The sequence below is a fragment of the Colossoma macropomum genome, unplaced genomic scaffold (assembly GCF_904425465.1).
Source record: "Colossoma macropomum unplaced genomic scaffold, Colossoma_macropomum, whole genome shotgun sequence".
NCBI lineage: Eukaryota > Metazoa > Chordata > Actinopteri > Characiformes > Serrasalmidae > Colossoma > Colossoma macropomum.
The window spans coordinates 26,118,142-26,129,875 of NW_023494784.1; the positions used below are offsets into that span (position 1 = coordinate 26,118,142).

Sequence of the window (11,734 nt, forward strand, 5' to 3'; positions counted from 1 at the left end):
TACTTCAGGGAGAAAAAGAAGCAAGTTTATATAACTTGCTTTCTTCCTTGGTTTTGAGTTTTTAATGTGAGCTTATGTTAAGACAGTTTTTGCTGTTACATTACAAGTTAGGGTATTTATTTTTGCTTTAGATACTTATCGGAAAATCAAATTTAGATACTTGCCCCAAATGTAGTCGATCAGCCAAGATGTGTGGCCTCCAGATTTTGCTTCTTTAGTTTAGCCCTTGAGCTACAAGGCTAATGTTGCAAACACTAGAAGTCAATGTCACCCAGAACTTTTCTTTAAATAAGCTTCCCAAAACTTCGCTCAACCAGCTCAACCCGCATCCAACTCTTCATTAGGGCCATGCAGACTCGTCTCTGTGGTTTAGAACACAGGATGACTTACTGTTAGTGATAAAAATAAATAAAACTTCTCTTTGTATCTGCACGTAACATTCAGCCATTTCAGACAACAGAGATGTACCAAAATCTGATTCCTAAATGGTTCTATATAGCACCAAAAAGGATTCTGCTACAGAAGAACCCTTTTTGGTGCTATATAGAAACATATACAGTACATTCTTCGTCCATCTAAAGAAACAAAGAAAAAGAACCATTTAAGCATGAAATTGTTGTTTACAGAACTCACGGTTCTGAGAAGGTTTTACTAAAAAACCCTTAAAGAACCATCCTTTTTAATACTTTAACTTAAGTACAATTTTAAAAAAGATGGCTTTTTAGCAAAGGAAATGGTTCTATATAGAACCATGAACGCTCAAAGCTCTTTCTGAATGGTTAAAGGGTTCTTGATCATGAAAGTGTTCTTCTATATAGAACCTTTTTAAAAGGGTTATAAACAGCACCAAAAGGGTTCTTCTAATGTTACAAGCTTGACACCATAACTATATAGCACTCTTTTGGGCAAAAGCACCATCTACAGCACATTCTAGATCAATCTTAAGAACACTTTGATGATGCAAAGAACCCTTTAACCATTCAAAAGGTCCTTTGAGTGTTCATATTTCTATACAGAACCATTTTCTTTGTTAAAGAACCCTTGAAGAACCATCTTTTTTAAGAGTGTAGGATTCTGAATGCACACTATTTAGTTTCTCTAAGCCATTTTTTCTGACCTTATTCAGGTGAAAAACACTTTAGATAAAGTCCAGAATCATTTCTTAGGCATCACACTTAAATTCACTGTTAAGGGTGTGTGAGAATGTAACTGAATCTGTACTCTGAAATTCCCATTCACTCCCATCCTACTTGCTGAGACTGCTGTCTCAAGAAGAAACTGGACTAATGACAAGAAAGTGAAAAATTTGCATTTAGAAGGTGTGAAGCTGCTATGAATTTTCACAGGACATTCATCTGAACACTTGCCCACACCACAAAAACACAGCAGGATAACACTAACTCATACTGAGTAAACATTCCCTCTTCACACCAGCATTTACCAAAGGAACCCAATGACCCAGTTATGGTAGATCAACAGCAGCATGGAAAGTTTGATTAGTTCATCGATGAGAAAGCAGGACTTATGTCAGTATTTATACAACGGTGGTACAACCCACATTCCCACAGTTATATGGTGACTCTCACTGGCTTAGTCTGTTTGCACATTGCCTGTGGGAGGAAGAGTCTCTAATTAAACATTCTTTACATTTAATCAGATAAAGGTATTGAAGGAGGTGCTATCAACCTGGAGTACACTACATTCAAGACTCCTGATAATCGTTTGGAATTAAATTTGCTCCCATCATCACACACAATACCATATCTTTTTTCCCCATACAAAACGGTCTCTCTCTTCTCATCTAACATGCCTACTACTGTAATATAGCAATACCAATTTCACAACCATCTCCTTACACTATAAAAGACACATCACAGGAGAGTGCAGGGCACAACCTAGCGGGATAACACAACTATTCAATGTATATATATATATATATATATATACTGATCAGGCATAACATTATGACCACCTCCTTGTTTCTGTGCTCATTGTCCATTTTATCAGCTCCACTTACTATATAGGTGCACTTTGTAGTTCTACAATTACACACTGTAGTCCATCTGTTTCTCTGCATACTTTGTTAGCCCCCTTTTACCCTGTTCTTCAGTGGTCAGGACCCCCATGGACCCTCAAAGAGCAGGTACTATTTGGGTGGTGGATCATTCTCAGCACTGCAGTAACACTGATATGGTGGTGATATGTTAGTGTGTGTTGCGCTGGTACAAGTGGATCAGACACAGCAGTGCTGTTGGAGTTTGTAAACACCTCAGTGTCACTGCTGGACTGAGAATAGTCCACCAACCAAAAATATCCAGACAACAGCGTCCTGGGTGCACCGTCCTGTGACTACTGATGAAGGACTAGAGGATGACCAACACAAACTGTGCAGCAGCAGATGAGCTATCGTCTCTGGCTTTACATCTACAAGGTGGACTGACAAGGTAGGAGAGTCTAATAGAGTGGGCAGTGAGTGGACACAGTGTTTAAAAACTCCAGCAGCACTGCTGTGTCTGATCCACTTGTACCAGCACAACACGCACTAACACACCATCACCACGTCAGTGTTACTGAAGAGCTGAGAATGATCCACCACCCAAATAGTACCTGCTCTGTGAGGGTCCATGGGGGTCCTGACCACTGAAGAACTGCCAATGACATAATATCAATGGCTTATATTGGGCTCCACTAATTCACCAGAAGTACAATAAAAGCATCATTTCCCCCCACACTCCACAGACGAGTAGCAGAGGAAATTGTCTACATTTGGTTGGTCCTTGTCCTTATCATTGATGTCTGTGGGCAGTAAAATAAAATGTGACATTCATCAGCATTCAGACAAAGTCATCTTTATGGTAAATAGGAGGAAGGGTGAGCTGCTTCTGAGGATTTAGTATTTACACAACAAAAGAGGGGCTTAACAAGTCCTTTCAGAGCATATCACGCACCAGGAATATTATGATGCAGCATATTAAGTGCGCCATGGGCTATGCAGATGAATGAAGGCAACAGGATGAGATGAGTCTATTATCGCTGTGCAATGTAGCCACTTCATATTTAGACAAGCTCTTGGTGTTACTTTATTTATTTTAAAAGGCTTTCTGAAGTAAATGTCTTTGCTGAAATATAAAAAAGCTTGTTAAGGTGTTGTCGTTACCTTCCTGAAACATCCTAAAAACTCTAAAGGAACAGTCCTAAATCATCATAAACAAACGTGACAACAGAATACCTTTGATCACCAAAATAACGTACAACCTAATCTACTGACAACACATTGACTGACAACACAACAAAATGACATGTAATCAATGAAGAAATTATTGATCAATATGTTGAGAAAACCATGTATCTTCCACATCTACATGGCCATTTTTGGAGAATTTGTATAAACAAAAATTTCAAGGGATTCATTTTTATGAACGATGTGAAAATAATAAAATGTAGAACAAAGACTTGTAGTCTGAATGAATCTGGTCACTCATTTAGTCAGGCTCCCTGGTTGCTGTACTTGGTAAAAAACCCAGCAGCAACCGCAAAATGCTCTGTGTGACTATTTCCTTTTCCACGGAAGCTGCACCAAGCCTCGGGAGAGCCGAGAGAGGGACCTGCATCCCGACTGCTCGTTTAATCAGCATCCAACAGTTTCCTGAATACCACAATATAATCACATACGCTGGAGCTCACAAACATGATTAGGGCAGTGGAGCTGAGTACAGAGGCTGGCTCTTCTATTACGGAGTAACCAACGGACAAACCTTTCTGCCTAAACATAGAGGAACACCCCACCTGCCGATTCAACTCCATTAAGGATTATCCACCACTTACAAAAGGCACTAAGTGTGGTCCTCAGTAAAGCTCTGACCTGAATTCACAATGACCCTCAGTGGAGAGCTATTTTACACACTGGAGGAGCAGATGTAACCTGACAGAGATCTGGCAGCACAGATATTCACAGAGCCCAGAGATAAACACAGGGAGCATCAGACATCTCATGTTTACGTAATATATTAATTGCCTGTAAGGGAGTGTGCATATAATAGAACAGAATAAATAATTTGAGCATGCTAGAGGGTCTCAGTAGTGCTGGGTGTGTATCTATACAGTCTATACTGGTACACCAGTATTGCTGTCACACAACAATACTTGTTTTAGTTTTAGTGGTGTTGATAGATAACAAAACCATAGTTAGGTGCTATGTTGGGTGCTTCAGATGTTTTGAAAAAAATTTTAAACGCATAAAGATCTAACTATATAATAATGTTCGTTTCTGGAAATTTGATTTCTGCATGCTTAATATTTACAATACTGCCTAAATGTCCCTTAGGTGTAATTGTAATAGAAGAAAACAGAACAAAAACAGTGCAATCAAAACAAGCTATGGCTATTTTCACTATAGAGCTTAATGGTTTGACAGAGAATGCTTACAAATCATGCTTAGCCACGGTCAGGGCTGCAGAACCATGTCATCCTGTTTTATTTCCGAACCAAAAGCAATCAAACCGTTACCTACATGGTCGTCAAATGAAAGCAGTGCACAGCTGTCAATCCATCATTCAATATATGTCAAATCACCAATCTAAAATTGCTAAATGTTAAACAGTGCTGATAAACAAGAGAGAGGAGCTAGTTAGCATTAGCTTAGCTAGATTGCTAACAGTTCTGCTCAAACAGAGCAGAGCTGATTCTGGCTAACTAAGGCTTCACTGACAAGTTTAGATGACACTGACGCAAATCCGAGGGAGAAAAGCAGAGAGACTGGAGGGAAATAAAGCCAAAATCAAAAGTTTTCTGTGGTGTTTTGCTTAGCCTGCTAGTTAACTTAACATTAGCATAGCTAGCAGGCTACACATCCAAACAGTACCATACACCACAGTACAGGTTCGATTCTGACTATCTGGTGCTCTAACGATGCGTGTAGATGACAAAAACTCATGTCTGAGAGAGCAAAGTCGAGTGACTGGAGTTGGAGTGGCAGAAAACTGAAAACTAATCTGTTCTGTGGTGTCTGGAGCTGTAGCCTAAGCTAACACTACCTTAGCAAGCAGGCTAAAAGTTTCACACACCACAATACAGGATTGGTTCCAGCCCAAATGGCATGTTTTGAGGACAAAGACAGGAATCGAATGTGGTTCTGGTTCGTGTAGTTATGAGCCTGTCAGCTGTCGCTGTGCCAGTTTTCTTTGGTACTTCTTGGTCTTGATTTAACAGCATAACAGAAGGAAAAGAGAAACTGTAACCAGCCATGGCATGGCTGTTGGAGCCATTTTGCTCTACAGTGGAAAAGAGGCCAATGACTATCAATAGAAAGCATGGGGTCATTAACTTTACTCATACAAAGTTAAATATCAAATACTATACATTTTGAAAAAAATTTGGATATTTGGTTATTTTATCAGCATCGCCTAGCATTAGGCCTCACATGTAACATGTAGATCAGAGAATTATGTTTCAACAAATAGGTTGAATCCATTTTGCTCTTCCAGGCCTGAATTCAGTGTGGAGAGCTATCCTCGCTGAAATAAAGGACACAAGCTAATTATACCAGGGAGCCGCTGGGAGTTCATGGTCACTGGTCTCTATGAAATGAGTGAGTTGTGTAGTCTGGAACAGCTCTGCCTGGAGGGCGACCCCATGTGCTCCAACAGGCACCCACCTCACTGCTCTTACCTTATACCCTCTCTCAATCATGGCTAAGTATCTACACAAAACAGACCTAGGAGGGAGGGAGAGAGAGAGAGAGAGAGGTAGTCTGACAATTGGGCTCAAAGACAGCATATCTTCTCTTTCTTTGAGTCTACAAATGGCAAAATAACTTGTGTCTTTCTGTTTCTGATGTTTGTAGTACCATATTTGACAGCTACAGTACTTTAGGCACACCGTTACTGCTATCGTTTCTGACACACTAAAGCATTGTTTCAGATAGGCTCTGTAACTCTCTTTGTTTGAAAATATGCTAATGCATTCAAGTACAAGACTCTGATGTATTTAATTTGCATAGCATATAATCTTGGTGTTATTAGCAAGATACCTTGGGCCATGAGAAAGAAGCTAGTAGACATACTGGTAAATGTTCACTAGGCAAACACTGGCAGCACAGGCTCTTCACAGGTTCTTGTAGATCATCAGTGTTTACTACAGTGTCACTGTGAAAGTGGTGAGGTACTGAAAACTCACATCCATGTGATGCAAATGTGCAAAGTGGCAATTATGGGCTGTTTTTCATTCATGAGTGCACAATAACTCAGAGATGTGTGATATAACATGACATGTACCAGGCCTGCATGCAGAAGATATTGATCCATAACAACAACAAGCACAAGCTGACTATAGCACTCAGAGGTTTATCCCAGTGGGCTCTGTTTGGCTGACAGAATGTGGATAAAAAGTGCTGGAAACATCATTTTATTATGTGACCTTACACCTTTCAGCTCCAGAGCTACATTCATTTTCTGCTTTTCTTCATTAAGTAGGAAAAGAAAACACACTTGTTCCACAGAAACAATAAACCTTGCATGCAGTCATATGGAGGCTGAGTGAAATCGTACTGTTGTTCACTTGAACAAATGTTTTTTTACGCTGACAATCTTCATGCAAACACAGAACTTATTTTAGGAGGCAATTCTATTTATGAAATGTCACAAATCTAATGCAGACTGAACATCTGAACTTCAGACAGAACTGTTGAACTCTCACATATCAAAGAAAATGGTGTTGATATGAGGGGTCAAGTTGAATAGATTTTAATTACATTGCTGGCAATGAGTAATAATCTCTCCTGGCTCTGAACCCAGGCCCTGCCACTTGTGTGGTGGCCTTTAGTTGATTGTGTTTTTGTGACGGTTACAATTTTAAGTCATTTATCACCTGGCGTCTGCAACGGCAGCTATTTTTAGCAGAAACAATGGGGACTATTCAGTAGACAGGTGGTCATTCTTACTGAAAAAGGACAGACAGCAGCTGAGACGTCACTGACAATATAGGCAAATAAAAGAGGAGTTAAAGAAAGTCAAGATACAGTGCAGTGCAATACGTCATATTTGTATTTTCCATTTTGGGTATACTGACCAAAAGTTGTGCTTCTGTTCATTTGCATGTTTTAGCCTAAGAACAATTCCTTTAACATTTACATCAGTTCAACCATTCTAAATTCAATATCAATAACAATATCATAGACAGCTGATAAAATTCCTAATAGATTGATGGAGACTGCATGAGACGATTCAGCATCAGATGATATTAATATGAGTGTCATTCTTTTGTGCCAAAGCAGCATTTCAGTTGCCATACTGGCAGACATTTTCTTTTACTATATTATGTAAATAGAAAGGAATGTAAACTTCATCATTACTGGACCTTACTTCCGAATGAGGCAACAGCATAAGTATTTTTAATCCACGGTAGAGCTAAGGGTGGGCAATATGACAATATTTTATCGTTATCGTGATTAATGATGTCACAATATGCATTTCTGATCATATTGTGACATCATTTATGACAATATTTTATTATTATCATGATAAATGATGTCACAATATGCATTTCTGATCATATTGTGACATCATTTATGACAATATTTTATCATTATCATGATAAATTATGTCACAATATACATTTCTGATCATATTGAGGATATCATCAGTACATAAAGAACACTGACCAACTGCACAAACCACTGAGCATAATTAGTACTGTTTAACTGGATTTAGTGCAGTGAAAAAACTTGAAATAAAAATCATTGTGTAATCATCATGTTTGTATCTTTTGTATTCCTTTAAATGTGTCACTGCTGGAACTTTTTTGTCTGTTCTAACTTATCAAATTTGTCTTTCCCACTTATTAAAAACCTTGTGTTATATATATATATACATACATATTGTAATAGGTATCATGTATCATGAAAACTTTTTCAGGCGTCGTGACATATTTTTGCCATTTTGCCCAACCCTAGCAGAGCTACAGCCTGCAGCAGATAACAAACTGGCAGTGTCTTCCCTCTACAAACATCGAAGAGGACCCATCCCACCTGTCCCCTTAAATCTACACATTTAAGTTGAGCTGTAGCTACAGTGTTCCCTATGACATTGGACAGGTCCCAGGTAACAGACCTTAGACCTTAGTAGACCTTTACATTTGAACTGGTAAACAACTTAAACTCATTCAACCTTTGATCAGCTGATGCCGGACTGAATGGGTGGCTCAGGTTACGCTATTCATGCCTCAGCTGCACATTTTCACCAACTGAGGGAGCAGCAGTAAGTCAAAAACTGCTCATTTTAAGCTCTTTATTTGACCTTGTGCTTTTACCAAGCTATATTGATATAATGAGAAGGTCAAATAATTTTTGCATTGTAACTGAGCATTAAACATCACTCAATAATGGCTATAATAAAAATATCTTCTGTAGGTTCTGTATAACATGGTGGAAAAGCAAATATTACTCAACAGTCCATTCAAATGAGCACTTATCTGAGTATAATTTCAAGCATTCCTTTTTACATAAGTAAGCATGGTGCACACCTGATACAGCTTCTGCACCAGACATGTATGACGTACACCCAGTTCAATGTCAGTGTGCAAAAACACTGGGACGTCAATCAGATTTAAATTTTGACACACGGTTTAGAAATATTTTATTCATCTCTCAATCAGTGAGATAAAGATGGAACTGTAGCTTTAGCAGTACAGTTCAGATACTTCAGGCCATCTGAAAAATACTACTCTAACCCTTAGCCTATCCTCTAAAGCCTTTAGCAGAAAAATTAGTCTTAATTGCTTGAAATGAACTGATCCTTGGCCTTGACTTGTCCAGCAAGTATCAGAGGAAAAAGACATAACTTGCAATCACTTAATGACTCCTCTAATGACCCCTGCTTAAATAATGGAGACTCAATGAACTGAAGCCCTGGTCTAACCCAATCATTTAATGGAAAACAGCTACAGTTAAATTAAACAGAGTCCATTACAATATTCATAAGTGTACATCAGCTGAGCATTGCTTGAAGGCCCTGAATGTGTCACTGGTCTTCTATGCAGACTTCTAAATGACCATGTCTCATTAAGTTTAGTGCTTATTGACGTAGTGCGCTGTCTGTTTAAAACCCACAGAGACATCACCTGACCTAGGCTCAGTAGACATCCTAGCATAAATGTTTCAATATCTGTGTCTAAGAATCCAGAGAGCTGTGACTGGAACTTTTCTGTTTATAAGGCACCATGAAAACAGTGTACATTTCCATCTTACTGGCCAGGTGGTAGACCTTTCAGAGCTACACTGAAAAACATAGTAAATGGCTTAATTGTGTCAAGTCGGAAAAACATATTATAAGTTTGCTTGTTTTGGCTTTCCTTTACAACCCTTTTTTTTCTTTACAAATATTACATTTCAATTTGTTTTGTCTACAGTAAAATACAAGTGGACCATCAAAAAGTGAAGGATGCATTATTCAGACAGGCTGCCTTGACAGTGACAACAGAACATCTCGCAACCTGTGTACACTTGAGTGCGGGCAAACTTCTCACAGCCCTACTTGCTGGTTTTGGTGATCAATAAAACACAATGATTGAGTTTCCCATTTTATCAACACCATATTTCACTAAAACCACCCAAACTAATATTTGGGGTTTGCAGACAAAAACATGTTTCTTTAAGAACCAAGAAATTCTGTGATTAAAGCTTGCTGTGATTAAATTAGACACTAGAAGACCAGAACGAGCTAAACGCTGCTCCTCCAGCACTAGCCAGCTCATCTCTGCCACACACTGCCATATTAATGATCAGATCCGCATCGGACCTGGGATCTGAATTTAGCAGAAAACAGACTGAGAATTTGACCTACCACATAAAACAATAACAACAATAAAAGAGTAAACTTGTTTCTAATTCATAATCACCTGGCTGCTCCTTCACTCGTTCTCTGTTTGGTGCCCCTAAAATTCACGTGGTAGAAAAGTGAACTATTCACTTCTTTGCAACCTGCCTGTGAATTCCCTTTCCTGCTCATTGTGCATTCAAAAAAGTAGAACTTAAGATGATTCATTATTAGTAGATTTGCAATGCAGTTTAGCTTCATATACCTGTAGAATGACTCAGTTGACTATGTATGATAAAATTTAAATTTAGTAAATTTAGGCAATATATACATGGCCTAGTGTATCAGTGACAACTGTTTCTTCACAAAAACTTACAGACTTTTAGCTACCAGTAAACTTCCACTTTGTCAAAGTAAATTTGTGCCCTGCTCTGTCTCACCAAACACCCAGAAGTTCTCAAGATCCTATCACTGCCACTCTCATGAGGTAATGCAGATGCTTTTAGAGGCCAGCCAGTATCAGCCATTCTTCACCAAAGACTTTCTAAAAAAGGCCAACATCAGGTGATAAAAGGACACGTTAAGAACGTTTATTGAGGCACACTGGCACTGAATAGGGAAACATGCATAAAAACAGTGAAGCATCACCTATGCTGTTCTATATAGTGTAGAAATATAGTGTATTTTTTCTTCATTATCCAGAAGAAAAAAAATGTCCAAAAGTATCCAGTTCCTTCCTATACTTTAAGGTGCACCTATTGCTGACATAAGCATTTAACTGCACACACATCTTGTTTAATCTCCATAGAAAAGCCATGCTCAATATGTGTTGTCTAGAGGAGTATAAAGCTCTCCAGCACTGTGCTGTGGAGCTGCAATCTCTGGACTGATGGAGCTCCATCCAATGACTTGTGGAGTTTGTGATCTAGAGCTAGTCATCCAACAACATTTTGTTTCATTTTCATTTCCTTTCATTTTTTCATTTCATTTCATTTCATCAGTACCTGACCTCACTAATGCTTGTGTCTTAATGCAATCAAATCCTCACAGCAATGTTCCACCATCTAGTGTAAAGCGTTCCCATAAGAATAGAGGCTGTTACTGCAGAAAATGAGGGCAAACTCCCTTTTAATACCCTTGATTTCAGAAGAAACGTTGGAAGAGCAAGTGTCTACAAACTTTTGGACAGTCAGAGAATCATGATAAATAAAGAGCTGTCTGCAGTGATGTGTAAATTGAGTAGTGTTTCTCTGGGGACAGACTCTTTTACATGGACAGAGAGCATCTTGTGAACAGAGAATTAAAGGGCTGTTTATCTATCACAGCCTATGCGCCCTCTCACTTTCGCGAAGGTAAAACGTGACCTTTTAAAGACCCCTTTCATTTCTCCAGCTAACGAGCAATGTACGGAAACAGATGAAGGTCATTGCTGGCAGATGATAGTCACAGTCATATGCAGCTATAATGGACTAAAACAGTAGGCTAAAAGGAGATATACTGGTCACTTACATTGCTCGCTGCTTCTCCCGCGTTCAGAGAAGTCCATTGAGCCGCGTCCACTTCACCCGGAATGACCGGCGGAGCTAACGCCGCCTCGCACCGAGCTCGTGTTTGGCTCCTAATTAACACGTCGTCCAGTTCGCAGCGCTAAATGATTTTTTACCACTCCAGCCTAAACTAGCTGCATGTGCTGTGAGCTCTGTTGTCGTGTAGCGCCGGTAGCTCCCGGTAGCCCCGCTCCTGGTGAAGGAGAACTCTCCCTCCAGCCCTGCAGGAGCAGACTTCGTCTTCACGTTCCCGTGGAAACGGACATGGGTCTCGCTGATTGGTCAGTGGGGTCGGAGACGTCCCGTGGCCCCGCCCATTTTCCCCAACTTTGCTCATTTTGAGCTGCCGCATCTGTACTGGAGGTGGACGCTAATATC

General features: G+C 39.4%; 1 protein-coding gene across 1 annotated transcript in view; it reads right to left on the reverse strand.

Annotated features, from left to right (window-relative positions):
• Positions 1 to 11,533, reverse strand: part of si:dkey-91i10.2 (uncharacterized protein LOC555224 homolog) — a 50,512-nt gene extending 38,979 nt beyond the window's left edge. The window contains exon 1 of the mRNA XM_036565949.1: positions 11,319 to 11,533. The gene's annotated coding sequence lies outside the window, so the exon portion shown is untranslated. The remainder of the gene's footprint in view (positions 1 to 11,318) is intronic.
• Positions 11,534 to 11,734: the final 201 nt, after the last annotated feature.